The sequence below is a fragment of the Bactrocera neohumeralis genome, unplaced genomic scaffold (genome assembly GCF_024586455.1).
Source record: "Bactrocera neohumeralis isolate Rockhampton unplaced genomic scaffold, APGP_CSIRO_Bneo_wtdbg2-racon-allhic-juicebox.fasta_v2 ctg5486, whole genome shotgun sequence".
NCBI classification, from domain to species: Eukaryota; Metazoa; Arthropoda; class Insecta; order Diptera; family Tephritidae; genus Bactrocera; species Bactrocera neohumeralis.
The window spans coordinates 1-5,437 of NW_026092410.1; the positions used below are offsets into that span (position 1 = coordinate 1).

Genomic DNA, 5,437 nt, shown 5'->3' on the forward strand with positions numbered 1-5,437 from the left:
CAATGCAACAATGTTGAGATATTATAAAAGAAAATGCAGACAGTGGTTTTATCGACACTGTAAACGTATCGGGCAGAGTCATCGTTAGGCTGTATATTCAAAATAGTAAAGAAAATGTAAAATAGTTGGAAAGTTAAAAAGTTCCACATTGATCTAATGAAACAAATAATTCCGAATTTATATTTTTTTAACAGCTGGATAGCAGCCAAACAAAAGGACGATGCAGCAGAAGGCTTATGGCGTATCAAAGATGAACTTATGACCTTACCGAGTTTATACCAAGTCATCCAGGTGGATCATTCTACGGAATGGACAAAGGGCACCGATATAACCGAAGCATTTGAATCGCATCATATATCAAAGACGCCAGAAAATATGTTAGCCCAATTTCATGTTCGCAGTACTTCTAAACCGCGCAATTACAAGTTAACACTACACGATAATGGTTTCTATAGAGTGCTCAAGTCCCGAGTGCGTGATAAGCTGAAAAATGTGGATCATTCCCCTGAACGACGAACAGATGTATAATTTTGTATAGTTCTTCAGAAAGACTTTAATTTAACTCAATTTTTTTATCCTTAGGTTATACACTTTGGTCTCTTGCTATCAACTTTTGCATTGGCTTTCGCCTGCTCGTATACTGGCTATGTAATATACGAATTACTCGCAGGCCTTTCCCCCTCATGGCTAACTATTGCTACGCACAACTACCTGCATCGTAAGGACAATTGGCAGATGTATACTTTTAACTTTTCGCTTATGAATTTTTGTAACTGGCGCATTTTGCATGTTATGTCTCATCATGTCTACCCGAACTCCTTAATTGACCTCGAGATGTCTCCTTTTGAACCTTATCTTTGTTGGTGGCCAAACTCACAACTTCATACAAAATGGTTTCGTGTTCTTAGCGTCGCCATACAACCTATTGTTTATACGTTTATATTTCCTTTCCAGATAATATTGAGGTAAAAAACGCATTGCTCATAAATATTATATCTCATACAATTAATTTGAAAATTTTACTATTCATATATAGAATTACCGTTTCCGTACTAAAGAAGAATATTTTATTTTGGCACGACATGATCGGATTTATATTGCCGTTGTTTATGATGTTTGTAGCACAAGTGCCTATTTTGACTGTACTCAGACAATGGGTGGTCATCATTGGTCTCGCAAGTTTAATTTTTGGCGTAATTGGTTTGAATGCCGGACATCATGGCCCAAAAATTTTTCATGATGGCGATGCAAGTCGTGAAGACCGAGATTGGGGTCTTTATCAATTGGACACAATAATCGACCGTAGTGATATCAAAGGTTCGCAGTTTTTGGTGTTAACGCATTTTGGGGATCATTTTCTACATCATTTATTTCCGACATTGGATCATGGCATACTTCCACAACTCTATCCGGTGCTTTATGAAACTTTAGACGAATTCCAAGCACAATTGCGTGAATGCAACCATTGGCAGCATATAGTTGCTCAGAATAAACAGTTATTACGTATAAAGCCAAATCCTACCTCCTACTAGTGTTAATAAAAATAAGCGTGGATAGGAATTAGTAATTAATAAATAAATAAATTTCTATAAATGGATATTTATTTATATTTGGAACTTTATATACATATATTATATTATTGTTTTATTTATTCTGTATTCTGGTTTTTATGCATTCATACATATCTATATACGATGGATTAAAACACGTAATTTGCGTTATATCGGGTGATTTTTTAAGAGCTTGATAACTTTAAAAAAAAAAACGCATAAAATTTAAAAATCTCATCGGTTCTTTATTTGAAACGTTAGATTGGTTCATGACATTTACTTTTTGAAGATAATTTCATTTAAATGTTGACCGCGGCTGCGTCTTAGGTGGTCCATTCGGAAAGTCCAATTTTGGGCAACTTTTTCGAGCATTTCGGCCGGAATAGCCTGGAATTTCTTCGGAAATGTTGTCTCAACTTTTCTAGGGCCCATTCACTGAAAATTCGACGTTGTGGCTAAGGCTAAGTCTATTCATGATGAAATGTCAAAGCATACTGAGCATCTTTCTCTTTGACACCATGTCTGAAATCCCACGTGATCTGTCAAATACTAATGCATGAAAATCCTAACCTCAAAAAAATCACCCGATATATGGTAATGTAACAAAATAGAAGGAAGGAGTTCGTAAGGAGCTTTATGAGACCACTGCAAAATTTTTTTTTGCAAAATTCAAACTCAAAATTTTATAGCGGTCCGTTAGTTGGCACATGGGTTCGGCAAACTGAACTTAATATTGAACTCTAAAAATATTATTGAACCTAAAATCATAAGTGTGCGTTATTATATCCGGCAAGCCGAATCAGCATACGCCATAAACAGTCGCTTGTGACATAGGCAAGTGTCGGGTTACCGCTGCTGGCCGCAGTGGCTTGGCAACGAACTTATCCGTCAGCAGAATGTTGCAATGTAAACAAAGTGCATCGCATCATTCATACATTTCACAAACAAAAAGTGCAATTCTTACGTGTTAAATAGTCCCCTCTCAAGCTCATCACCGTCTCCGGTTGTTTTGTAGTTGTTGATGGCCTTCCGTACTTCCTTTGATGTTTGTCTCCCTTTTATGATTTGCCAAACGCTGCTACAGCCAATGCCAACAATACAGAGAAAGATGCCTGCAAAACCAAACCTTATGTGATCTGGCCTCCAACTCGTCCTTGAAAATTTGAATGACGCGCAAATTGTGGTTATTCATCCTATGGAGTTGGGGCATGCTTAGCACTGGATCATGGCTGATAATGTTGAGTAGAGGTGACCCTGCCACGCCTGGCGATTTGTTTAAAACTTCGCATCGATTTACATATCTTGTGCCGTTGATTGTGGCAGAAGAGAGAAAAGTGACGAGATGTGTCCCGTTTGTAGTAATCTCCGGACCATACCGTCTGTGCCAACTTTGTGCTCGTTGATAATAATAACCGTCAGACGGTATGTTATGGGCTATAGATGGCTTAGCTGAGCTGGGGCAAAGAGCTGTGTCTCCGGCGTACAGTGCTCGTGCGCAAGTGTCTTACTGCGAGTTTACAGACGGCAGCATAGGTTGGTAGGTAGGTTGGTTGATAGGTAGGTCGTTACGCATTCATTTACCGCTAATACGTCATCGTTGCATTCGGCAATGGTATCATCTTGCAGCTGTAGTGTGACGTATTGGTGTGCCACCGCGAAGATTTTCGAATTTTTTTTGCCTACCTCAAATACCCTGTTTTCTATTCGGGTTGGATCTTTCAATGTTATCGTGCTGGGCTTTTGCAGTTTTATTTTTGATGGCCTATATTCGTTGTCGATGGGTGTTTGGACGCTGCACCGAATGTACCGATTTTATGCGAATGTTGCTATTAGTATCAACTCGATTGATCGTCAGACATTTTTTGAAGGGGAAACACTCTGGCTATGTCTGTGGGTGTACTTATGAAAGCGTTCCACCTGGCCATTTGAGCAACTGTGTAGTGGTGGTGCGTTCACAATGTCGACGTCGTACCCGTTTTTCAACAGGGCTCTGATAGTTTTGAATTAAAAGAAGCCTCGTTATCGCAGTAAATTTTGTCTTGGTCTCTGGGAACAAATTCAACAGCTGAAAAATTGGCGATTTTACATCCGTTATTGCGAGACGCCAGTGGCTGTACAACGGCGAATTTTGAGAATTTGTCAATGCAAGTAAGAAACATTTTTTTGTCAGTTGAAAAGATATCAATGTGGATATTTCTCCAGCGTATGGTGGAAACGGTGCCTCCCCAAGTATTTGTTTTTGGGATGCCCATCGTACTTTGCTTTAGTGCATATCTTACAATTTGTTACTACTTCATTGGCCAACTGGCCAGCCTGGCCGGCTATGTGCGCGCGGTTATGTTCGGTGATAACAATTTCCATTTGTTCGCTTTTATCTGTAATGTCGACAACGATATTTTTGCAGTGCTGGAATTTGGTTGCCGGGAAATTTAGCACCAAATCATGCTGTATACTGGCTAGTGTTGGTTGATCGCAGTGTATTGTGTATAGTACGAATTTTGATTCTTCAAGAACGATTTGATTTTTGAAACAGTTTAAAGGCTTTTCTGTCGTTTCGATTGTGTAGGGCAACGAATTTTCGCTGTGAATTGTTGCAGCGTCTGACTGTATCTCGTTTTGTAAGGTGTTTAAATCTTACTGTGATAGGGCATCCGCCACATTGTTTTTCTTTGCCTGGTCTGTAGAACACTTTTGCGATGTGTTTATCAAATAATTCCTTCCATCGTTTGATTTTTGCATTCGTGTTTCTATCTGAGACGACATAAGTAAGGGGCTGGTGATCAGTGAAAATATTTATTTATCTTGCGCCATAGAAGCCAATTTTTGCAATTTACCTAGAGCCCAGACAATAGCTAACAATTCTCGCTCATTCGTGGCGTAGTGTGTCTCGCTTTTTCTTCAGCGTGCGTCAAACCATTGAAATGGGTCTGCCATCCGGTGGCGCCAGGACTGCACCAATGCCATCTATGGAGGCGTCAGTAGTTAGATCAAAGGGCTGCTTGAAATCTGGGTACATGAGTATGACATGTTCTGATGCCAGGATATTCCTCAGTCTTTCGAATGCATTACGTTGAGTTTCATCAAACTCAATCGTTACCTTTGGACATATGCTCGCTCACCGAACCATTTTCTCCTTTGAGAATGTTAGTTAAATGGCCTTGCTATTGCTGCATAAGTCCTTAATAAAACCCCTATAGTAACTAGCTAAACCGAAACGACCGCAGACTGAACAGATTTTCCGGCTCTTGTATCGCCCTGACCAGGGTCAGTTTTAGCCCCATTTTGGCTCTTTGAAAAATGCTTCCGGCTGTTGTATGGGGACTTTGATGGTCTAATGATACCACCTTTAAGTAACTGTTTGATTTCGTTGTTTACAAAATTTGAAACTGCCATAGGGTAAGGGTACAGTTTGGAGTATATGGGCTCGCTGTCTATAGTGCGGATTGTAGCAATAACTAAGGTATTGAATTGTAACGCCTCCTTAGAGGTCGAAAACACTTTTATTATTTTCAGTATCATGCTTTTGAATTCCTTTTTGATAGATGTAGGCACTATTATGTCATCCACATCTGTGAAGTTTATACTGTCACAGTAATGATACTGCAATTGCTCGGATCTGTTATTGTAATTAATGGTGTTGTTACGTAAGTTCAACACTATTTCTGCTCGCGTTAACAAGTCGAATCCTATAATTGCATCAAATGAGTTAAGTGTGTCTAGCATGACGTATGGGGAGATTCGGCCAAAAATTGTCATAAGACACTTACTAGTTACTTTGCTCGAACCATGTATCGAGCTTACGGTGAAAGGGCTTTCGACAGGAATTACTTCTTGTATTATGGGCTTAATGTAATTTTTCACCGCCCCTGTGTCAATTAATATTTTTA

The 5,437-nt window shown here is 39.4% G+C and overlaps 1 pseudogene; it reads left to right on the forward strand.

Annotated features, from left to right (window-relative positions):
* The first annotated feature begins 194 nt into the window (after positions 1-194).
* Positions 195-1,634, forward strand: LOC126767328 (cytochrome b5-related protein-like; annotated as a pseudogene).
* Positions 1,635-5,437: the final 3,803 nt, after the last annotated feature.